Consider the following 25,019-nt stretch of genomic DNA (forward strand, 5'->3'; position numbering starts at 1 on the left):
CACAGACATCGTTAGCACAAGCCTGAAATCAAAGTAAAAACTGTGAACAAAGATGGGGTAACTTCTCTTAATTTAACCCCAGTACCTTGTGCCTGATAGAGCTCAGTAGCACAGGTCCTAAAAAAACATTATAAGGATTTCTTTGAACAGGGCATTAGATCAGTGCTAACATGACCAGTCAAAGTAAATGCATAAAAAGCCATTGTAAAGCCAGACACCAAATTAAAAGTCTTGCTTATTTTATGGATTTCTCCTACAGAGAGTGTCAGATCCTACATTAATGTTATAAAACAGCATTTGAATAGCCATTGCCTACCTAAAATATCACTGTCATAAATGATCTTCTGATTTCTTCAATATTCTAAAATCTATTTAAATACAGGTAGTGAATATTTTGTATTATTCCTAGTAGTAAAAGGTTTGACCTATTCCTAATTACAGCGTTAATACAGTGATCAGCATGATCACATGTAAATAGAAATCTCACTACACATGCTACTGGGTTACAGCCACAGAGCCCAGGCTCTAGTTGAAATTCAATGACATCAGCAGAGAATAATCTGCTCAGCTAAACAGGCAGAGAGAGAATAAGCCACTGTGGTCCCAGAAATTTTTGTTTTTGTTCCAAGTTATCAAGGAATACAATGGCCCAAATTTCACAACGTCAGTAGTGACAATAAGGCAGGCACATCTGATGTGGATTTCTACATGGCACTCACAGGCAGAGATGGATTTTCAGAGCTCAAATCATCTCCCCTTTTCATTCCTACTCCCCCTCAGCCACTAGCACCAAACCCTGGAGCCATATTTCATTTTTCACTGAACACTCTGGGAACAGTCCTCACTTTTTATCAGAATTGGACTAAAACAACAACAACAACAACAAACCCATCCCTGAGTAAGTTAAACAGTTCAATGCACCAAGGATATTTATCATAGAGTGAGATCTGCTTAATGAAAGGAATCCCCTAACTATGACAGGGAAGACTGAATTCTCTCTCCAGTTAAAAAACATACTGCCTTTGGGGCACCTGGGTGGCTCAGTGGGTTAAATCCTCTGCCTTCAGCTCAGGTCATGATCCCAGGGTCCTGGGATCGAGCCCCACATCCGGCTCTCCGCTTGGTGGGGAGTCTGCTTCCCCCTCTCTCTCTCTGCCTGCCTCTCTGCCTACTTGTGATCTCTCACTCTGTCAAATAAATAATAAAGTCTTAAAAAACAAACAAACAAACAAAAACATACTGCCTCTGATACAGGAGAAAGACAGCACTTTAGCACCTCTAAGATTAGCAAGAAACAAAATGCTGTTCTTAGAAGGTCTGGGATGAGAGAATTCTGAAGGATTTCTGAAATCAAAACAATGATCAAAGTTCACCACGATGCAGGAGTTCCAATATGTCCAATCAAGGCATGTAATGAGACTAAGTTTATACCCAGTTACTAAAATACAACCATGGCCAATAGAAATTTTTGCCAGTCTTGCTATAATATCTCCCCCTTATTTAATGAAAAATGTAAAAGTCCGAGGTTCAGAACGGAAACAGTCTTCATGAGGAAGGCTGTCGCCTTTCTACAAAAGGTCACCTTGGCCCAGTGACTTGTTACTTAAGACTTCATTCGGTGCTGGCAGAAATTACCCCCAACTGGCAAAAGGAACCGAGACGGGAATGACAATATGGTGCCTGTGTACGCAACCGCCACAGAGCCCAGTGTTTTGACATTGTTACTGAAACAAACTCAACTATTTGTGAGAGCGAAGTTGAATCAAACAGTTGGTGTGGCAGAAAAAAAACATCTGTTTGTGAAGTCTTTTTGTCTAGAAAGTCACTAAGAGAAGGAAGGAGGGAGCACAGCCATCACACCAACACAAATACTACCTCTGAAAAATCATCCAGGGTCTCATCAAGTGGGAACAGACACCTCGCACCCCAGCAGAGCAGGCTGCCTGGGAAGCTCCAGCAACACACGCCTATAGACAGCTCTCTCCTCTGAGGAGTTCAAAGTGCCCTCCTTACAACCCAGAAGGTTCCTTTTCATTAATTATTTTGAATATGTTATCTTTCCAGAAGGAAGCGCTAAGCCCTTTTGCCTTCTTAAACAGAGAAGAGTGAACAAAATTTAACTGTTTTCTTGACCTCTATACCATTTGATGGGTATGATCTCCACACCAGGGTAGCCCCAAGACCAGCAGCCTTAGCAACACCTGGGAACTTGCTGGAACTGCAAATATTCAGAAGCCTCCCCAGACCCCCTGACTCAGACACTCTTGGGGTGAGGCCAGGAGATCTGTGTTTTAACAAGCCTTCCAAATGAGTCTGATGTGGGCTCAGGCTTAAGAACCAGTGCCGCCCACTACATGGCTCTGCATTTCTGTGCTCTTGGAGTTTTCTCTGCTTTCAGTGGGTTTGGTTTTCCTTCTATTTGCAGTGGAGTTACTAATATTTCTGCCCACCCTGTATGCCTCTTTTGGTCCCTCTCCCTTCTAATTTGCTGTATCTAATCCACTACAGGCTTAGAAATCAGTCGTCACAGTTGTTAAAAATCATGTGTAAAACACAAATACATAGGATCAAATGAGTAAGGAACTGCATAAAAACCGGGGAAGCACCCCTGTGAGCAAAGTGCATGGTTCAAGAACACAGACTTTGAGTATCTATGTTGGCTATCCAGGGGCTTTTCTGCTTACTTCCTTACAAGATTTACTTGTTTTTATTCCTGATGAGTAGCAGTGGTGGCTGAGTAACTGAATGCCAGGAGAGGAAATATTTCTATGGTTTACAAGTGAGTCGCTCCAACATTCACCTTAATATTTTTAATATAACATCATAACTGTCATTAAACGTTTGCTATGTACCAGACACTATGCTAAACATTTTAAATGTATTATTCACTTAAAGCTTCCCCACATGAAGCAGTATTATTGTCCCCATTCTAGATGAGCAACAAGGGGCCCAGAGCCACTGAGGAACCCGTCTGAGATCACAGAGCTATTAAGAAGCATAGCGAGAGGGGCGCCTGGGTGGCTCAGTGGGTTGAGCCGCTGCCTTCGGCTCAGGTCATGATCCCAGGTCCTGGGTTCGAGCCCTGCATCGGGCTTTCTGCTCGGCGGGGAGCCTGCTTCCTCCTCTCTCTCTGCCTGCCTCTCTGCCTACTTGTGATTTCTCTCTGTCAAATAAATAAATAAAAATCTTAAAAAAAAAAAAAAAAAGAAGCAGCATAGCGAGAACCCAGGTTAGCAGGATTCCAAAGCCCTCCCATTCCCTTTGTTCTTTTCTTAACATCACTGGGCTATGTAGCCAAGAAGTAGCCTCGTATGTACTCTGGGCTTAGGGGACATAGAGAGAGACAGACAGACAGACAAGAAGAAAGAAAGAGAAAGAGAGAATCAATCTAAAGAGTTAGACAGAACTGTAATAAATGGTCAATATTCCTCCTTCCTACAAAGAATCAAGGAAGACAAATGACTCAAGTAATGCCATCCTATCCGGAAAGTCAAAACTTCCAGTGTCCATAGGAAGAAAGGTGCCCCCACTTCCTCCCACGTGCTAGCTGTGAGATGCTGTCAGCACTTTCTCTGCTTTCTGCCTGAAGCTAATCCACATTTTGGGTAGCCTTAAAGGATTCCTTAATTTATTTCCCAGAGGGGTCCACATTCCCTTTTATACTCTACCTTGGGGTCCTTACAGTTATTATTTAAGTTTGTTTAAAGCATACATGATCTTTATTTAGAAAGATCATGAGGTCAGAATCTTCCGGTCCATGGCTAAGGCACTACCACTGACAATAACAGACCACCCAGAACACTACCCGTTGAAATGTCCTCTTTACTTCTTATTTTGTGTATTTGCTTATTTGCCTTTTTTTTTTTTTAAAGAAAAGGAAAGAGATCTCAAGGTCTCTTATAGTCTAACATTTTGTTAAACATACAGTAGCACTCTGATATGACGTTCAGTGCTCTCTAAAATGTTCAATGTACAAACAGATGCTATGGGTGGGTACTGGTGGGATAAAACACACTAAGCATACTGAAAAGAGATTATTTAAGAACATGTGTCATGAAGTACTGAAGCAGACCTTATGCTCCCTCCTCTCCATCCTTGGAGCTGCTGGAAAAATTCCTTTTCTTAGGGAGAAAATCAGAAGCAAACTTCGTATTTCAACAACTTGATTATAATCCATATTTAATTGCATAGGTGGGTCTCTACTTTCTAAATTTCAAACCATCCCCTTTGGTTTGATTCTTTGAAGAGTCTGATCTTGGGGGAGGTATTTTAGGAAAAAAAAATGTATTCTATAGGTACTTTATAAAATCACCTGAATTAAGGGGGGAATATCTAATTGCTTCCTAAGTGAGGTATCTTTTTTTTTTTTTTTTAAGATTTTAGTTATTTCTTTGACAGAGAGAGATACAGCGAGAGAGGGAACACAAGCAGGGGGAGAAGCAGGTTTCGCTGAGCAGACAGCCTGATGTGGAGCTCAATCCCAGGACCCTGGGATCATGACCTGAGCGAAAGGCAGGTGCCCAAAGACTGAGCCACCCAGGCACCTCTCATAAGTGAGGTATCTTAGCATTCTGATATAACACATTCACACCAGAGGGAACGGAAGCATATTATTAGCCTCTTATGTTCTGATGAGGAAACTATTACATAAGACAAAATGGAAGGAGAACAAAATCTTATCCAAAGTTTACCAAATCAGTGGCATAAAAAAGCTCTTTATCATGGACGTTTATTGAACTGTCAACGTTTCTATTGTTTATTTTTGGGCTAGAGGTGGCTGTTTACCTTTCCACACTTGAAGCCCAAGTTTGTCTGGCTGATTCATCAGGGAAGGCAAAAGGCAGAGGCCATCAAGCATGAGTTCTCTGGTTCCTGCAGATCAGGAAGGTATAAGACTAGAGCCTTTCGACTCTGCTGTGGCCTGGTCCTCTTTGGAAGCCGGCGTTCACAGTATCATACACGTATCAGCTCACACTGCCCATCACGGACACACACCTTCCTTCTGTCTGTCAGAAAAACAATCTCCTCCTCTCTCTCCAGACCCTCATCCCTCCTCACCTTACTAAAAACAACAGAACAGCTGTGCTCTAAAATTAAAGTGGGCCTTTTAAAGTTTTATTCCTTCCAGCACTCTTCTAACTACCAGAAGATCTTCTCAAGACTCTTTTCAAATTGCTGGACGGTTCCAATGACTACAAACTTCCTGTCTCCTAGGTTTCTTTCCCCCAAATCACCATAAATTTAAATCACAGAAACACCAATTTTTTCCAAAATCAATGTCTGTCTGAGTTGAGGTTATCTTGACCCTTCACTGACATGTAAAGCTACTTATGGGGTAAAAATTCCTACCCATGAAAGCATCTCCACCACTAAATGTCAAGACCTCATAGAGAAGCAGACCTAAAGACTTGCTTTTTTTTTTTTTTTTTTTTTTAAATAGAGGGTTTGCCGGCAAAATTCAAAAGTCATTTTTGTGATACGTGCATATATGGAAGTGAAAGTATGAATTAAGTTGACATTATTCAGTTGTGTTTGGAATTATGGTTTGCTTTTAACTCTCCTTTGTAAAATTCCATCAAGGTAGAATCCCATCTTTCTTTTTAATGTTTTTTTCTGATACACATGGCTACTATTTATTTTAGTGAAGCAAAAGGAAAAGAAAGATAATTACAGCACCTATCAGTTGCCTCTACTGAGTACCATTTCTCATAAAATGCAGCTGATTCACTCTGCCTTTGGAAATCAGGAGCAGTCTTTCACCTACATAGCAGTAACTTCAAAATCAGTGTCTCTTGGCTTTATCATCTCCATGACCTTCTGGATTAGACTCAGTCCAGATAGTATCTGCTGACCTTCACAAATCAACAGCCTTGCAAAGCCAACAGAGCTTGCTACGAGAATTTGGGCCCTGATTCATCCATATCCATATGAAGATTTTTGAAACGTTTGGCAGAACCCTGCCTTAAATGTCTCTCCTAGCCTGTACAGGAGCTGTCAATTTTACTCCATCTTTAAAAAGTAATATAACATGTGAAAATCCAAAGCTGTAGGTCAGCTGGGTCTGTGTGAGGTGATTCGTATCATAAGATGGACTTTACCCTGTCCAGTTCCCTTGCCTCCACATTCCTGGCCCCTCCAGCAGACAGTAAGCCCCCTCAGGAAGCAAAGCTCCACTCCTGGCATAAAGAAGCTGCTTAATCAGTACATGCCTCATCAATGAAGGACACCCCAACTTTACAAAAGGACTTACGCAGGATCTTCCTCCTCTGCAAGGGCTTAGAGAGTCAGGCCTCCTAGAGCACACCATCAGCACTGGTGGACTTACACAGCGGTTTCAAGGGCACACCCATGTGTCTCATGCACTAGGCAGACCAGAAAAGATGGGTGAAAGTAAACACATCAGATGGGTGAAACTTCCCAGATTAGACCTTGGCTTTTCAAGACTGATGGTGTGTTATAAAGAACATGGACTTGAGCAGCAAACCAACCTGAGTTTGATTCACAACTTAGTGACAGGGCACGACTGGTGACTACTCTGAGCCTTGATTTTCCAACAGTAAAAGTGAGAATACTACCTTTGAAGGTGCTGTCAGGAGTAAACAGACTACGGAGTAGCTAACATAGTGCCTTCACCGCCTAGAAGACATGCAGTCAAGGGCAGCTCCTAACATGTGCTGGTTTCCTGAATGACATCACATCTCTGCTTGCTATCCATAGCAAAGGTTTCAGGAAGTGTCATTCTGATACTTACAAAATTCTCTCAACCACACAGATCAGCAGTTTGACCCATTTGACATGCATGGGGATAGATATGCCCTGGGAACTCACCTAAAAGGAAGGAGTAAGGCCCAACTTCAGCATTTAAGGATAGGCATACAAATAGAAGCAGGAAAAAAAAATCCCATTGCCGAAATGACTAATGCGAGGTTTGGGTATTCAAAGCTGAGTAATTAAAAAATAATAAATGTAAGTGTTAACTGAATCCCGGTTGTTGTTTCCACGAAGGTCGCCAGGGACTGGAGGCGGGGGGGGGAGGCAGGGAGGGGGCTGTGTCTAACACAGGAGCCACCTAGGAGCTGCTGCAGAACAGTGTGGCCAAATGCTTCTCCAACAGATATAGGACTGCCCCGGATTTTCCCATCCTCCTAGCTACCGCTGCCTTTCTGGGAGATCCCATCCAATTTAAGTCTTGATTAATACCAATTGGAACCTAATACCTTTAGATCAGTGTTGAGAGATGAACCACAAATTTTTTTGTGCCACTTATTCAGACACGGAAGAAAGGTGTTTTATACCATATAGGCTATTTTTTTTTTTTAAATCTCCAAGACTTCTGATCTTTTATGTAAATGGGTTAGGGCCAGCCTCACTTATAGGAGCAACCTCAACAATAATATTCATGTAGGAATTCCTGAATGATGCATTCTGGCATGCTTTTTCTCCAATATGCTTTCTGGAAGCAGGGAAAGGGACTCAGGATGGTAATCAAGGAAATCACTAAATATTACAATCCCAGGGGATCATTGAGGACAAGATTTTACAGAGTGTGTGTATGCATGAGAAAGACAGACAGAGAGAGAATAAGAAAAATAACATGGAAAAAGAAGAGAAGGAGCAGAGAAGAAAAAAAAAATCCAAGGCTCTTAGAAAGGATTCAATTTCCTCTGTTGCTCAAGGACATGACTTGAGCCGTCATCAAAATGGCCAAGAGTTTGCAAATCTGTCACACAGATTCTCAGGGAATTACTGGGACAGCCACAAAGTCAGGGGAAGGAGACAGCACAATGGTAGTTACAATAAAACTTGCAAACACAATTTCTATACGTTATTAAGTTATAATGCCCCAGAATATAAAAATAACTGGAGTGAGGAGGGGAGTGGTTGATAGTACTCAATTCTTAAAACAGCACAGTTTTCTGTAGTGTCTCTACTAGTCTGTCAAAAGCATACTCAGCTGCTAAGATCAGGCAGCTAATTCTATTTGTAAAAATAAATATAACAAGACTGAATTTCTTCCTGTATTTAAAAAAGTTTTCAAATATTTAAAATTTACACTTCAGGTAATACATAAATGTCAGTCTGAACCTTATTTTATCTGCTTTTGGGGAACGGAGAAGGAAGGATAAATTGAAGAATAAAGAACATACAATAATTGCAGTAGATACTATAAAAATCAATACATGAAAAATATCATTTAAAATTAAAATAATCTCAAAACAAAATTCAAATCATTTCTCAATGAAGTGACCATGGTAATACTGCAATATACTCAGTTATAAGCTAAGATCCTTTCAAATAAAATTAATTTTAAAAAGTTCTTGAACCGGGGCGCCTGGGTCGCTCAGTGGGTTGAAGCCTCTGCCTTCGACTCAGGTCATGATCTGAGGGTCCTGGGATTGAGCCCAGCATCGGGCTCTCTGCTCATGAGGGAGCCTGCTTCTCCCTCTCTCTCTGCCTGCCTCTCTGCCTACTTGTGATCTCTGTCTCTCAAATAAATAAAATCTTTAAAAAAATAAATAAAAATATTTTAAAAATTAAAAAATAAAAAGTCCTTAAACCACAGAATATTTTATTTCAAAGCTTGAAGATTTTCTAAATTTTGTATGTATAACTACTCTTATAGTGATAATAGCTATTCCCAAAACTCAATAGCTTAAAACACCATTTTGTTTTAGTGAGTCAGGAATTTGGGAAGGGCTCCCTTAGAGTTTCTTATAGTTATAGTCACAAGTCTGTGGGTGCTGCGTCGTCAGAAGGCTCCACTGGGCTGGCCACCCAACACAGTTCATCTGCATGGCAGGCAAATGACAGTTGCTGTTGGCTGGGCATTCTACTGAAGCTGTCCACCAGAGAGCCCACCTATGGCCTCTCCAGCATGGCAGTGTTAGAGTAGTTGAAATTCCTTCATTGCAGCTGATGTCCCCCACAGCAGGGGTACCAGCCTAGAAGACTGCGTGGCAGCTACCATGGCCTTTCTGAACCAGCCTTGGAAACCATGGAAGTCATGAAGCATCAATTTCATTATTCTACTGGTCCAAGGAGCCATAAGCCCACCTAAATGGAGGGAGATACCAACCTCACCTTTCAATGGCAAGAGTGTCAAAAAGTTTCGGCATCATGTTTTACAACTGTCACAATGGCTTCCTGACTCCTTGCATTCTCTAACAATCCTTGCAGGAATGATCATTTGCGCCCATAAACATGAGTTTACTGTATACAAACAAACTTTGTATATAGTAGGTGTTCATTAAATGTTTGGAAGGTGTATCATGAATAGTTTTCTCAGTGGAAAGAGTATGGCGTAGCCACTAATGAACTCACAAAGGAGTGAATGAAAATATGGAGCAGATATGAACACTTTACGACGAGACTTTGCCTTAAATTTGTAAGGGAATGAAAATAAGCATTGTTCAGTAACGAGAACACTACCAAGAGCTTACTCTATCAGCTTGAAAGTGAGAAAAATATGAAGTTGAATCCTGACCTCATCACTTATAAGTTGGACCTTAGAACACATTTTTTCACCCCCCCTAAAATCTGTTCTCTCATTTTTCAAACAATCACAAATATTTCCACCTATCTCATATTCTTGTGAGGATTAAATGTGTAAATACCTGTATCTAGCTAAGAATAGGGCCAGAGTTGGCACTAAATAGTAATGTATTGTTTTTATATCATTATTACTATTTTAAAATTCTTAGACCATTCCATGGAACATGGGAAGCACTCAGTAAGTGTTAGTTATTAATATAATTATAGCTCACTAACCCTCATTCTGTCCAGTTTCCACCCACCTCTCTACCTTCCCTCTATAATCATTTTACAATTTGACACATCAAACTTTCAGAACCTCTTTACTTCCTCTTTACGTTCTGACAAACATGAACAAGAACAATGAAAATGCCCAAAGCCAGGCAACTTTAAGAAAAACCGGGCATTGTAAGATGCTTGAATAATCATATAATCAATAGGTGATTTTTATCAGTTTCAAACTTTCGTAGGAAAAAAATTTCCACCTTGATTACTGCAACTTCAGAATGTTACTAGCCTGTAGAAAAGGTAAAAGGTGAAGTCTTTTTCCTTCGACAAGGTTCTATGATGGGATGACTACCTCTTTCTTCAGTAGAGGAAACAGGACCGAGAAACAAACTTTGTGTGGTATGTCTAGAGGTCTTACACTATCAAAGAATGAGGAGGGATGGCTTTCGTACTAGAAGGCCTATAGAATAGAATTTATGGTTAAATCATGCTACAGGTCACACTGGAATTGGTTTGTCGTGTTTTTTTTTAATATTAAACTGAAAATGAAGTGGTCTGTAAGTTCTGTGAGGACAAGACAATGTCTTGCTTGCTCCCCCATTGCATTTCTGGTACCCACATTAGTATGTGGCACTTAGCAAAGGTTTCAGGAGTTACCTGTTAAAAAGAGTTGCATAATTTCATGTTAAAATAAATGCCTGGGGAAAAAACCCTCTAAATATTTTAAACTAAGTATTTTGACCTTGAGGTCTACAGACAACCTTATTTTAGCCTATTACAATCTTGTTTTTCCATTATGAAAATATTTCTCCCTTTTGAAAGTAAGCTTGCTTTTTCAGTTCGCTGATGAAGATAATCCGGATAAAGCAGAACACACTCTTGAGGCGGGGAAAAAAAGGAGGGGGCAAGCTTCAAAACTGAAGGTTGAACCCACAAAAACAAGCACACAAACTGCTCCACAGATCTGCAAATGACACTCAAGAACCAAAATGAAATTGGCTTTTGCTTAGCAAAACCCCAATTAGAATCATGAGAAATAAGCCCTTGAAATAAAAATGACACCTATGTGACAGTGAACCAGTTTTAAAGCATCAACCCAGAGGGGGCAAATGCTTTCAACTGAGCTCCTTGAGAGGGGAGGGCATCCACCTCAGGCAGCTTCTTCATGCTTTAGTTTATTGTGTTCTTTATTTGAACAGGATTAAGCTTTGCGCGTGCGCACGCACGTGCGCGCACGTGCGCGCGCGCACACACACACACACACACACACGATTTTTCCCCTCTGCATCTGGTCAAGGCAGATGTCTTCGAAAAATCATTAGTAAGTAGAATGCCCCTTCCTTCTCTTCTCTAGAAGAGAACCTCCTCCATGCTCATAACCGGAGAGCAGTGTCCGGCCTGGCCAGACTCCTCGCAACCCAGCCGGAGTCTTCGTGAGAACTGCCCCACTTCCCACAGCAGAACACAGTGTGCCATTTAAGTAAGAATGTGGCATCTCTCTGTCCCAAATGTCAGCTTCAAGGCCCACCTGATGAAGTCTCATCTTCTGTGGCCTCCTCTGTCTCTCAGCGGGGAGGTTTCTCAACAGTTGTCTGAAATGGCTGCCAGAGAGGACCCAACATGCGTGTGAACTGGAACAGGGGCACACACGCTTGCACAGGCACACCCACCCTTCCCCAAGAAATACCATCCGCGCAGGCTGCGAGGCTGTCCTCATGCAGCTAAAACTGAGCTGAGCAAAAACTTTGCCCAGCTTTCTAATTTTACAGCTTTTACACTGAAGTGAGACATCCCCCCCCCCAAACCTCCTCCATGAAAATTCCCATTCCCTCTGTTAGCTTTAAATGTTAAAAAAATAAAAATAAAAATAAAAGGAATAAAGATACCTACTTTAGTAGTAAAGTAGTAGTAGTAGTAGTAGTAGTAGTAGTAGTAAAGATACTAACATCAAGAGATCCAAACTAACAGAAAGTAAACACAAAGACATTAGCCCATGAATTTAAAAAAATCACTTAGACCCACAGCATCACAGTTATCTTACTCTAACAGAATTTTAAAAAAGAAAATGTATTACCAGACATCCTCTTTCAGATTTAATAAACAGAAAATCTTTATATTTATAACTTTACAAGGGTTAAGATTAAAAAAAAAAAAAAAGCATCTGCCTTATGTTCTCAGTGACCAGCTGGACAGATGGTCAAGAACATCATTAGTTAAGAAAGCTCCCATTCATTATCCAAAAGTCCCTTGGGCAGGCTTGGTGTGGGGTGTAAGAATGTTCCAGAATGTGATATTTGAAGAATGTGTTCGTGTCTGAGATATGAAGCCATGCAGTGGATGTGGGGGAGGAAGGGAAAGAACAGATAGCCTGTTGTGATCCAAACAGCAACCACGAACACCTCAACATTGGTTTGGCACCCAGACACTTCCAGCTTCTCATCCACAAATTCCCTCAAAGAAAACAGGTAGAGGTCACCATAGCTGCCAATAATCCCTTCTCCTCTAGACAAAAGTACCTCACAAACAGAAAACTTAAAGAAACGTGGAAGAGGACAGGCTGCTTGAAATTGTCACTCCGTGGGCACCTCTCTTCTGGGTCCACACAGAAGATGGAGGAAGAGATAGGGGGTCTGATGTGTTCGTCTTGATAACAGAGTTTCCATGGGTAAAATCTCTCTACATTTAAATCACCATTCCAGGGACGCCTGGGTGGCTCAGTTGGTTAAGCCGCTGCCTTCGGCTCAGGTCATGATCCCAGCGTCCTGGGATCGAGTCCCACATCAGGCTCCTTGTTCTGTGGGGAGCCTGCTTCTCCCTCTGCCTCTGCCTGCCACTCTGTCTGCCTGTGCTCGCTCTCTCTCTCTCTGACAAATAAATAAATAAAATCTTTAAAAAAAAAAAAATCTTTAAAAAAAAAAAAATCACCATTCCACCGGTATAACCGAAAGTGTATGTGTGTGTTCAGGTGGGGGGCTGGGGAGGGCAGGAGGGTGCCAACAAGACCTAATAAACCTGATGGAAAGACCAGAGTCAAGGGATCAGCAACTGTCCAATGTTCCATATCAATTTATAGCTACCTTTCAACTTAATCTCTTCAGAGTATCCATCGGAGGGACTCTGGGAGACAGACGAGTCTCTTGGCCCTTCGGCTCTTTTCTTCCATCCAGCACTGAACACCTCCTGGGTGTGAGGTGTTATGCTGGGAAACCGCAGGAATATACGAGAACCAAAGGTATGGGGATCCCAGGTCTGCCATTCTGAGGGCAGAGGCTACCCATGAGTGAACATCAGTCAACACAGCTTCTGAAGCTGGAAAAAAGTCTTCAAAACAACCCATATTATTGCCTTTTTGCCAACAACTCACTGTGGTACTTTGACTGGAGAGCTCCGAAGAGGAAATTAACGAGAAGCCTTAAGCTATAAGCAGGAACCAGAGTCAACAAAGGCAAACAGGAGGTCAGCTTCAGAACAGGCAGCAAACATACCCGAAAAAGAAGGGCATGTACCATAAAGGAGATCACTATTCAATATCCCCAGCTGGTCTCTGTTTTCCTTCTAACTGCCGCTCTCTCTGGTTCTTAGAAAACATCTCAGGCAGAATCTTTAACTGACCTCAAGGGGGAAAGAACTAATCACAACAATAATAATCGTTTTCCCACACTGGGTACTTACTGGAGGTTTGACACTATGTCTAATGCTTTAGATCTATCAGCTCATCTAGTGCTCGGAACTATCTCTCCAAGGCAGATATTTTTGCCAATTTACATACAGGAAAACTGAGACTGAGGCAGGCTAAGCACCTGGCCCAAAGTCACATGGCTAGCAAGTGACAGTGGCAGGAACCAGGTATGTCCCCTTCTAGTGTCAGGGCTCCTAACCACTTCACCATGAAGGGTTCTCCTGAAATCTGGCCAAGACAGGTACAGACTTGCCAAAATTAACCTTACTAAAGAATTAAGAAAAAAGTAAAATATAAATACAAATTTTAAAAAGCAAGTTAAAATCCAAGTCTCTTTGTGTTAAAATCCAAGTCTCTTAACATCAAAACTTAAATGTTAGTCAATTAATAAGTTCACCAACCCATTTTCCTCCCAGGGTGTTATGAATAACATATAACACATGTATATGCGCTTTCCATACTTTAAAACACAATATTAAACTCCCTTATTATTTATTCTTTCTAGGAATATCCCCTCTCTATCCCCCAACCCAAGGACTGAGAACATCTCGGATGAGATATCACAGTGGCTGAGGATTCTGCTTTAGATATTTTTGTGCAATCTAAAAAAAGGTATTAACATTTAAATTTTTGTATCTTCAAAATGAAAATCTATGCCTATTGCTTTATAAAACAAGCTATAGGAATAAAGTTAAAGAATCTTCTTCACAGAGATCTCAGGATGAGGGGTATACATGAAAATGAGACAAACGGGATTTCTGTGCTCGGATTGAAGACATCTCCAGTCATTTTGTACTGACTTTGCAAGTTTTCTCTTATCTCTCAAAGGTCTCGGGCTCTGGGCTCTTGGAAGTCTTGCCTTCCCCTCTGCCCTCCTTCTCTTGGTGCCCTTTGGTTCACCCAACTTTGTTGAGGCTGTTTCTATCCTTCTTAAAAGCTCTTTTTCTTCGCCATTTATTCTGAGCCAAGATTTGGCCACTTGTGGGCTCTGCAGGGGCATTATCTTTTTCTGAAACCCGTCTGCATCCTTCTGCCCCTTCTACATCCCCTGCAGAGTTGGTGCTTCCTGAAGATGGGCTGCCACGAGCCGCTAGTCCCCGACTGGGGCACAGGGGATGCGTTCTTCTCCTCAGTAACTTCTGCAAGTTCTTTCATTTGAAACACCTTTAAGAATCTTCTCTTCCTCTCTCCATGTCTAGAGCAGAAATCTTATCAATGTAATTTATAATACCAACATTCCTAATCCACACCGGCGGGCCCAGTCGGCAGAGACGCAAAAGGAAGGACCGTTGGCCCTTAACCCACACCGGTCTGTGGATTTTTTTTTTTTTTTAATAAATTCAATACGGTTAATGTATCTTCTCTTCCTTATGATCTTCTTAATGACATTTTCTTTTCTCTAGTTTACTTTATTGTAAGGCTAAAGTATATAATACATATAACATACAAAATATGTGTTAATCAACTGTCTGTGTTATCAGTAAGGCTTCTGGTTGACAGTAGGCTACTGGTAGTTAAGTGCTGGGGGAGTCAAAGGTTATATGTGGATTTTTGACAGCGTGAGGGTCAGCGCCCCTAACCTCTGCATTGTTCAAGGGTCAGTTGTAGAAGGCTCTTCCTTCCTTACCCAACAAAATCTGGCAGTCCTAGGTCAAAGGCAGCCCCAAAGTGTCACTCCAGTAGGGAGGCCAATGCTTTTATCCATCAGACGGCCTCTTCTCAATATATGACAAGGCTTTGAGGTCAAACAGATTCCAATTCAAATTCCAACTCTCACAAAGCTCTGTGATACTAGGCAAGTCATTAAACCACTCCAAGCCTTTGTTTACTCATCCTCAAAGTGGGGCTGATGATACTGGCTATCTTATCACTGCTATGTTATTTACTAGGGATAATGTATATCAAGTCTTTGCACAAAGGACACAGAGGTAGACTAGCATTATTTATCCAAATAGCCTCTATCCCTTCCGAGCAAAGCAGAGTTAAAAATAAAGTCAAGTTCTTCTGTCCCCAAATACTCCTGGAAATAAATGAGTCACAACCAACAGTCTTTCCTAGATGTTAGGTCTGTCCTTTCTTCCCTCCCTCCTCCTTCCTCCAAGAGGCCTGAAAACCCACTCCCGCACCAATCATTTCTAATTTTATCAACATGCTAATAAGCATGAGCCTTATGACCCCTACTTTAGTGGAGAAATGGTAGAACCATAAAGAAAAATAGGACTCTTTTAAAATCATTACTGTTTTTTATTACACTTTGGAGCTTTCCACACAAGCCTTGGAGGAAAGCTACAAGAGCTCAGGGGCTGTTAATGGAACACCAGCCATGCTGTGGTGATGAGGGTGACCATTCTGAACTTTGCTCTTAGAAGACCATGTACTGTGGTCAAGCCCACCTGTACTTGATGAGCTATCTGTGCCTTTAGAGGAAAATTTAAAAGATGGACAACTAAAGATTCAATGAAAGGAGGACTAGAGCAAGAATGGACAAGAAGGGCATAAAAATGAAAAGAGAGCCACAGAGTCAAATAAATTAAGCTCTGTCTCTGGCGTCCACGGCCAGGATGACAGGAACTGCTTTGTGCTAGGCTCTAAGGGAAGGGAAGCTCCCAACTCAGCACAAATTCATTGGGGCCCATCCAGGGGACTGGAAAGGAAAGGAGACGGAGGGGGGATTTCCACTCCCAGATCCTAATGACCATTGTCAGAGGAGGAAAGATAGGGAGGAGAGAGAAAGAAAAAGGTCTGGGTGGGTGCTAATTTCCTGAACTATGTCCACAATGACATATGAAAAACCCCAAGGATACGATTATCCAGATATGGGAGCTCTGGCTTCTGAATATCATGAAAGATCCCTTGTCTTCACCAAGAAACCTGGGCAAGACCGAGATCAAGTTTTCAGGGTTTGGTCTGGTCTGGGGCTCACCAGTGTTGAGGAAACCTCTGCCTCACTTTCCAAAAAGGAGGGCAACCTCTTCAGGACAATGGTCAACTGCCTTTAAGAAAGGAAGGACTGGGGAAAATTAGATTCGTGAGTGAATGCAGAAAATGTAAGAAGCAAATAGTAGCTCTACGTATCTTATATTTTTACTCTTTTTATTGGGAAACTAACGAGTAAACACACCCCACCTTCAAAAGAAAGTTTCCTCTGAGTCCCTAAAATCTCTGTAGTCAAGGTTTAGCCACACATTAAGAAAGGAGTTGCTATTTCCCAGATGACTCCAGACTGAAGAGTGAATTCCAAATTACCAATCCCAAAACGTTCTTCCTATTGCCTGCCTTGTTTATAGGCATTCAAAGCCAAAGAAAAGAAGTTAGAAGAATATTCATTTTCTTAATTGTTACATAAATGTCTCAGACTGACCTATAAAACGTATGGCATCACGGAAGCTGTAACGCACTCCAAAATACATGTTTACAAAATGCAAGACAGGTGTTTGGATTCATTTCAAATATATTTAAGAAAAAAAAAGAAAAACCAATATGCTACTCCCCAAACAAAGAATACCACAGTGTGCGGTAGTTAATTTTGGAGAAAAGAAGCGCATATAATCACTTACATTTTTGAAGTAAAGGTTAATTTGCAGGAAACGGGAAGTTAAGACATGTGTAATTAACCTGAAGGTACATAATATAAAGAACGGAAGGCAAGGACTAATGAAGGAACTAGAAGGAGCTAGCACAGAAATGCTTGCCGAAATGACAAACGGCTGAAATATCTCTTCTTTAGCTCCTTCCCTCCTGTAACCAACACACACAGAAGCACTGGTCGTGGGTCAAAATGTGCTGGAGAACAGTGTTCCTCCAAGTATGGTTCCCCAGCCCTGCGTTCATCCCCAAACTGATCATTTTCCACACCCACAGGATAACTACGGCCTTTAAAGGGGCACAGTTAGAAGGCTTTACAGCACTTTGTAATTGAAGGAACATCCAAGCAGATGATCACTCTTGTAGTAATTTATTTTTACTGTATTTTGTAAATGTGTCGGTGCACAGTGGACCGGAAATGGAAGGAGAGGACGATACTGGTCTTCCACTGCAGGCAGTTTGCAGAGTACTGCTTAAAAAGCCTAAAATCTAAAATTGCAGATAGTAAGCACTCCACATGGACTCAAAAAAAAAAATATGGAAATCTTCCATTGTTCACGTTTTACCCTGCAGAAGCCCACCTGGCTAGTGTGGAAAATGGTAAGAGACTCAGAGTCACGGCTCCTCTCGCCCCAGACCCCAATTCCACTCGGAGCCGCATACCTGCTTCTGATCTAGTCCCTACAAGGCAAAACCCCACATGATCTTTTCATTTGCTTCTACGTAAAAAGAATTTCTGCACAGTCTTCTAGAGAGGAAAAAGGAAGTATAGTGCTAATTATTAAACACACCAAATATTTATATATCATTAAATGTAAAAATCTATGAGCTGCTAGGTGGGTTCTTTTCTCTCACATGTCTTACTTTTGAAAGGAGTATGTTACAATACAAGGATTCCATTTCACCCGCTATCTCTCCTTTCTTTTTGTTTTCCTATCTGTGGTTATGACAACATCACTTCTATCTTTTAAAAATATTTCAGAGTTTGGCCTAGAATTTTTTTGCCCCTGGAATTCTGTTTATGAAGACGAGTAGGTGTAAAAAAATGACTTTTGTCATAACATTAAACACATCAAAAAAATGAAAACATACCTAAACATTCGTACCTGAGCACAAGTGTAAACATACATCCACAACACACTCCTAAAGACCCACCAGCAAAATCCTCACCGCCTCACTGTGTGATCACTGGGAAACGACATGCCCAAAGATAAGGCAAGGACAGACTCCTTTGTTACCATCACTAAGTGTTCACTGAAATAAAACTTTTTAGCTACTGCCCTGGCTACATGTCAGTTTCAAGTTCACTAGTAAAATGCAAATTTCACTAAATATGCAGGCACTGGTCGGCTGCAGAAGGGAAAGGGCACTTATATTGGGAGAGCCCAGGGAGAAGCAGATGGGGAGGTGCAGACAAGGAATTTTGAAATCTCATTAGTAAACAAACACTGGAATCTTATTGGCCCATGTTATCGAATGGCTTTGGTATTTCACCACTGCTACAAATGCTGGGGTCACCGCGCGGGAAGGTAAGACACAGACCTTGCGCTCCACACCACTGAAGCATGTGAACAGTGAACGCCTGCCCCTACATCTTCACGAACAGGGCCTTTCCCATCAGAGACCTTTGTGGATCAGAGCTGGAGTTGTTTATCCTGCTTTCTTTTTCTATTAGATTTACTTTCCCCATGTTAAACCCTGTCAACTTTACTGCCCTGAAACCTGTCTTCAGAATAGGACTTTCTGCTTTGAAGACCCCTTTTAAGAAATGTCAAGGGGCAGTAAACATAAAATGGGATCCATAGCACCACCAATGACAACAATACCGGGGCCCAAGCTAATCAGCCTCCTGCATAAAACACACGCTCTGTGCTCTGTCTCAGTCTCTCTCACACACAGTAGCCGCTCAATAAGATCCGCCAAGCGATGTAAGCAGCAGAGTAGGAAGCAGCTGAAAAGAATTCCTGCTGTGTTCTCCCCTCGTGCCTCCCTCCCAGTCAAAAGGTTCAAGGAAAGAATGTTTTATTACACACTGCTGTTCACAACGAGCCGGGCAAGTTTATGCTGCCTGGGGGCCCAAGTGGGGTGAGTTTGGTCATCTCCATATGTTCTCAAAGTGAAATCGTTCCCTCTCATTTTTCAGGCCTGGTCTAATTTCAAGCAAGCCAGAGACACAGCACACAGACGGGGTAAAGCAGCATGTCCACTCTGAGAGGGAAGTGGGCCCCCAGCACGGGAGTCGCCCCAAAGGTGTATTCCCACTTGCCTCCCAGTGTCCTTCCCTCCTTACCTGTAGCTGCCTGGGCCTCACGTGGGGTTCTGCTCAGGGTCGGTGCGGCCCGAATGGAGACAAGCCTGCATCAGGAAGGCCTTGGGAGTCCACGGGCCACGACTCTAAGCTCACAGGTGAAGTCCGTCTCAATGACATCAGGAGATGAAGGTTCAAAGGAGGCAGCACCCACAAGGCTTTCCCCAGAACATACAGAAACCATTTAGGGACTTTTTTTAAAAAAAGAAGCTGAGGGGCGCCTGGCTGGCCTGGCAGGCTCAGTTGATAGAGCGTGCAACTCTTGATCTTGGGGTTGTGAGTTCAAGCCCCACACTGGGTGTAGAGATTACTTAAAAATAAAATCTTAAAAAAATAAAAATAAAGAGAAACTGACCTTGCAACTTGTGAAAACTGTTACAAGTGCACCCTAAGGCTGGAGACCAGAATAAGACTCCTGGGCCTCACGGGGGCTTACCTCACACCAACAGTTGGGAAAAGGTTCTGTTTACAAGTCAGTTGGAACTCCTGAGGCTCTGTCTAGCAGGCAATCTCTGAAAACAGGTGAGGCTGGCCAACAACACTAGTAACACCGAATATGCTACTATTATGTTTTTAATAACAATCATCTTGCATGTGTTATACTTGCTTACCATTCGTTCTAGGAACAATTTCATTTTGTATTCACAACAAAGCTAGGAGAGGAGAAGGGCAGAAATTACCACCCCCATTTTATAGAAGAAGAAACCAGAGCTCCGGATTGCTAAGTGATTTTCCAAAACAACCTCGCTAGTAAACTGACAATAAAACTCACGTGTGTCTCTTTCCACTACATCCCAGGCTACCTTCAGAAAGAAGCCTTAGCTTTTTAGAAGCAGTAAAAAAGCATTTCTCCTGTTTCCCCCCATATTGCCCATTCTTCTTAAGTATGGGAAGAAAACACCCACTACCACTTTTATCCATGTAACTCATGCTCCAAAAGTCACATCTGAATCAAAGAGCACTCCCACCACATGCCACTTCAATACACCTTCATCCTTCTTGCTCTGGGCCAGATTTAGGGGTTACCTGTGTCTAATATAGAATCTTAAGTATTCACAAAAACAGGAAGGAATACTGATGACTATGCCCCTTGTCTGCGTCAATGTCATTTGCACTCCTGGGACTGGACACTTAAGACTTTCCTGAATCGTGTGCTTTGTCGATATGCACATTTGTCTGCCAAAGTCATGCCACAGGCTGCCATCCACCTCCCTGGAAACCCCAGATATTCTTTAGTTTTACCTCACTCCGTTTTACCAGAAGGTTCCCCGCAATAACCAAATGATGTTTTGTCAGCGGCAGGGTCTGGGGTTTTTGTTTTGTTTTAAAATCAATGTGCCTTCCCACCCACCCCCCGCTCCCAGGCTGTCAGTAGGCATTTGGCCCACTCCACTCCTCCTCCAGGCCTGACTTCTCTCCCACACACTGGCTCCTGAGGGCTTCAAAGAAGCCCAGTGGCAAAAGAAACACCCTAGATTTAAAAATAAAAAACAACCTGCTGATATGGAACTCAGCTCTGGGAGTATCAGGTACAACTCACTATTAACCTTGCAGCCAGCAGAGAACGACCAAACCCATCTCCCTGATTCACGTTCTCTCCAGAAGTTATAAAATGTATGATATGTCAACATCATGTGCACGTAATACTGAATGAATGAATGAATGAATGACTACTCTTATCCTATAATATACACTTAAGAGAAACCTCACCAGACTCTTACTGAAAATATTAATTATGGAACAAGCAAAGGCAATGACTACTCAGACTGCTACTTACCCTTCCATGGCACATACAACTTTAAAGCCATGTTTACATGTCTTGTCACCATCATTTAAATGTTTTACTTGCTTACAAAATTTTTCTCAACGATTTTTCATGATTTGCTGTCCTATGAGCGATGCGATGAGCATGAATGCGCAGGCAATGTACACCGTGTGATGCTGACATTTTGTCCTAAAGCTCAGACCCCTTGAAGACAATTATGATGTTGCTTCTTTCAGTATACATCTTCCCGGGTAGATCAGCCATTTTCAAGTTTATTTCCTCCTAAATTCGACAACTTCCTCTGTCTGAGTATGTCTCAGATTTCCTCCTCATCACTTCATTCCCAATATTCCAGTTTTCACAAGTTACTAGGAAGCATGACCTTAAGCCAGCATTTATTTCCTGACCTCCAAAATGAAAAAGATTCATAAACAAAAAAGAGAGAGAGAGGAAGTTTTAGCAACTATTTTTGGACCCCATAAACAAAACTGGTTTTTCCAGAGAAAGAGAATCCTTTAACCTACTTTGAGGACTAAAAACATGGCCTGAACACATTTGTGGTCAAAGTTTTGCCATTAGACAGGAAAAGTACAAAGGTACAATATTTAAAATGCTATAGTTTTGTTTGTTTGTCTTTTCTTACAATTAGCAGCCATCTAGTCCAACAGTAACCTTAGAAAATACTATTTTTGGAGGCTCCTGGGTGGCTCAGTGGGTTAAGCCTCTGCCTTCGGCTCGGGTCATGATCCCAGGGTCCTGGCATCGAGCAGGGAGCCTGCTTCTCCCTCTCCCTCTGCCTGCCTCTCTGCCTGCTTGTGATCTCTTTCTCTGTCAAATAAATAAATAAAATCTTAAAAAAAAAAAAAAGAAAATACTATTTTTTGAAAGAGCTAGTTCACATGGTTTAGTGTCGGGGGACTGTTCTTGCTACTGAGGCTCAGTTGCTGGGTGATCATTAGGAAATGCTCCCCAGAAAGTGCCCTCGAAGGCTTTCTGCATCGTTGTATCTGCTCCCAGGACCACAATGAAGATTTTAGCAGACTGTGAACAAGCTCGGAAAATCAGGACGTGTTGACCTACCAGCAGCCACAGCACGGAGACACCAAAGGTCTACCGAGCTGTCGTCTCACCTGTTTGGGGGTTTTCTTTGCTTATGTCTTCCCAAGCTTTTCACAAACATGTAATGGGGAGTTAAATATTTGGGACCAGTCACTCATCTTGCTTTACAGCCACAGGGCTAGCCCCAATGGGGCAGCCAGGAACCTCAAAGGACACCCCTGGTGTGGATCAGTTTCACGGAGGACAGAGCCAAGGGCCCGAGGGCACCCTTTTAAAACTCAGGAGGTCATGACTTCATTCCCTACCCCGGGTCACCTGAGCCACACCGTGCACACACAATGGCTATCAGTCCTCAGTCATAAGGCGGAAGAGTTCTCTACTTGGTCTGACTCTGTCCGAAAAAGGAAAACAAGAGCTAGGTCCTTGTACGGGTTCCTCCCACTTTTTACTCACTCCTGCTCTCCCTGTGCCTGTACACAAGCTACTTACACAAGTCATGTTTTTCGAGCTGCTCGGCCAAAGCCGGAGACACATGAAACTCGTAACTCTGAAAATACTTCTGATGTCTTTCCTAGTCTCTCACACACGCTCATGCTTCACCCAAATGACCCTTGCCGTTTTCATTTATGACACGGTTTCAGAATAAAGATGGAGGCACCCGTTCTGTTTAGAAACACCCGACATCCTACCTGTTGGGTATAGCTGGCTGGTGTCTTCTTAGGGTCACATCTTCCCAGAGACTCTAGCTCCAGGGGTCCTGAAAACCATGCTTTTTAACTGCTTTGTATCTGTGGCCATTTGTCCCACAGATTGCTGCTTTGACCTCTAACATCTTGCCAGTCAAAACTTGTGCTTCCTCCTTTAACTACTGCTGGTCACAGTTTACTTTACTAAAGGAAATTCTGGCCATAACTGAATTCACATAAACTTTCCATTTCACCAGGATGCCTTCTTTTCTTGGCTTCAGAGCAAATCTTTTCTGAATCTAAGTAGCGGCTCTTAAAGGCCCTCCATGCACGTTTGTTTTCCAATTTGAGAACATCTCTCCGCACATGCATAAAACATTAAAAGCTTCAGTCATGTGTCCAAAGTCGCTCTAAGCTGGGAAGAGTTGGTCTTCACAGGGGGCTCTGCTCACCCCCTTGGGCTCTGCCTCACAAGTGTGGCCAGAAGAGCCTGTCCCTTTGCTGTCCACAGCAACTTTACTTTCTTGAATGCCACTTTGATAAACGCACATTTACTGACCCAGACTCTCATCAGTTCAGCTCTGGTGTCAATTTCTTTTCCTTCGTCTCACAGTGGAATTAAACAGCGCACTATCTAGTTGTCAGAATGCTTCAAAGAACTTCTACCTGTTTCTTTCAACAGCCTTCTCAGCACTCGCGAACAGAGAAGACCAGGACATTTCAAATACCATACTTGTGTATTATGACTGGCTTCAGGTCTTACAGGTGTGGCAGACGCGGAACTCAATGCCAGCTTGCCGACTCTCACAGACATGGTTAATTCATCAATACAACTCTATCCCGTGAATATGTAGTAAAAATAAATTGGGTCTGAGCCCCATAAAGAGGAGAAAGAGGGGCATGGCATACTAATGAATGGCGAACTAGAAAATTTGTTTTTGACTGTGCCTCCACATTTGACTCACTTAGGAAAAAGAATGAAAACACACAAGAGACTCTTCTGCTGATCCCTTCCCTGTATTATAAACTTGCACTTCTTGTGTGTGACTCTAACCTGTTTCACAGAAGTCATGTTCTCCAGCTGTCAGCAAAGGGTCTGTGCTATCTTATACATCTTGCCACTGATTATCACTTTAAATACTCATCCTTGTCAAGGCATCCCATTCTAACCCAAAGAAAATATCCCATTAAGCAATATTTGGCTTGACATTCTGTTATTTGGGGATCTGTACCGTTTTTAGTTTTTCACTATTGTAAATAATGCTGCCACAGGAAACTTCATTTTCTAAAATCATTTGGGGCTTTCTATGCTTTTAAAGGCTACGAAAAGTAAAGTTTTAGCTTTTCTTACCTATTGCAAGATTCTTCTCTGGATATAGGGTCACCCTTTGCAGAAGTATCGGTAAAGTGTAGGTGGAGATGTTTTCCCACACTGCGATCAACCCTGGCTTTGAAACTTCTATTTACTTTGTTTCCAGTCTTCTAGGCACACAACTTCACCTTGAAGTTGTCTTAATATGGCTTAAGAAGAGACAGTGTGAGTAGTGAAAGAGACAGTTTACACAGTATGGAATACAGACCTCAAATCATCATTCTGAAAAGTGCAAACCTTAGTCAGGAGGTAAAGAAACATACATTAAGACAACTTTAAGGTTGTGTGCCTAGAAGACTGGAAACAAAGTAGAAAGTTTCAAAGCCAGGGTTGATGCAGTGTGGGAAAACATCTCCACCTGTACTTCACTGATGCTTCTGCGAAGGGTGATCCTCAATCCAGAAAAGAATCTTGCAATGGGTAAGAGCTAAAACTTTAAGCATTTTAAGAGTCATACCATAGGTGGGAAAAGGTGTCAAAGTACTTGTTTAGTCATGAGTACCTCTGCTATCAACTCTTGAGGACAAAGACCAAACTTCTTGCGGCACCTGGGTGGCTCAGTCATTCAGCATCTGCCTTCCGCTGGGGTCATGATCCCAGCATTCTGGGATTGAGCCCGAGCCCTATATTGGGCTCCCTGCTCAACGGGGAGACTACTTCTCCCTCTCCAGCTCCCCTGTGCTTGCGTTCCCTCTCTCACTGTCTCTCTTTGTCATAAATAAATAAAATCTTAAAAAAAATAAATAAGATCTTAAAAAGAAAACAGACTTCTCTACTCAAGGAAAGTGGTAATTATTTAGCCTTTT

The 25,019-nt window shown here is 42.2% G+C and overlaps 1 protein-coding gene across 3 annotated transcripts in view; it reads right to left on the reverse strand.

Annotated features, from left to right (window-relative positions):
* MAML3 (mastermind like transcriptional coactivator 3) overlaps positions 1-25,019 on the reverse strand; it is a 408,594-nt gene that overhangs the window by 320,463 nt on the left and 63,112 nt on the right. Inside the window, exon 1 of one of the 3 annotated variants that reach the window (XM_047718484.1) lies at positions 24,193-24,215. The exons of the other annotated variants lie outside the window; for them this stretch is intronic. The gene's annotated coding sequence lies outside the window, so the exon portion shown is untranslated. Of the gene's footprint in view, positions 1-24,192; positions 24,216-25,019 lie in introns of those variants that run through there. 3 annotated transcript variants of the gene reach the window in all.

This window comes from Lutra lutra, chromosome 2 (assembly GCF_902655055.1).
Source record: "Lutra lutra chromosome 2, mLutLut1.2, whole genome shotgun sequence".
Lineage (NCBI taxonomy): Eukaryota > Metazoa > Chordata > Mammalia > Carnivora > Mustelidae > Lutra > Lutra lutra.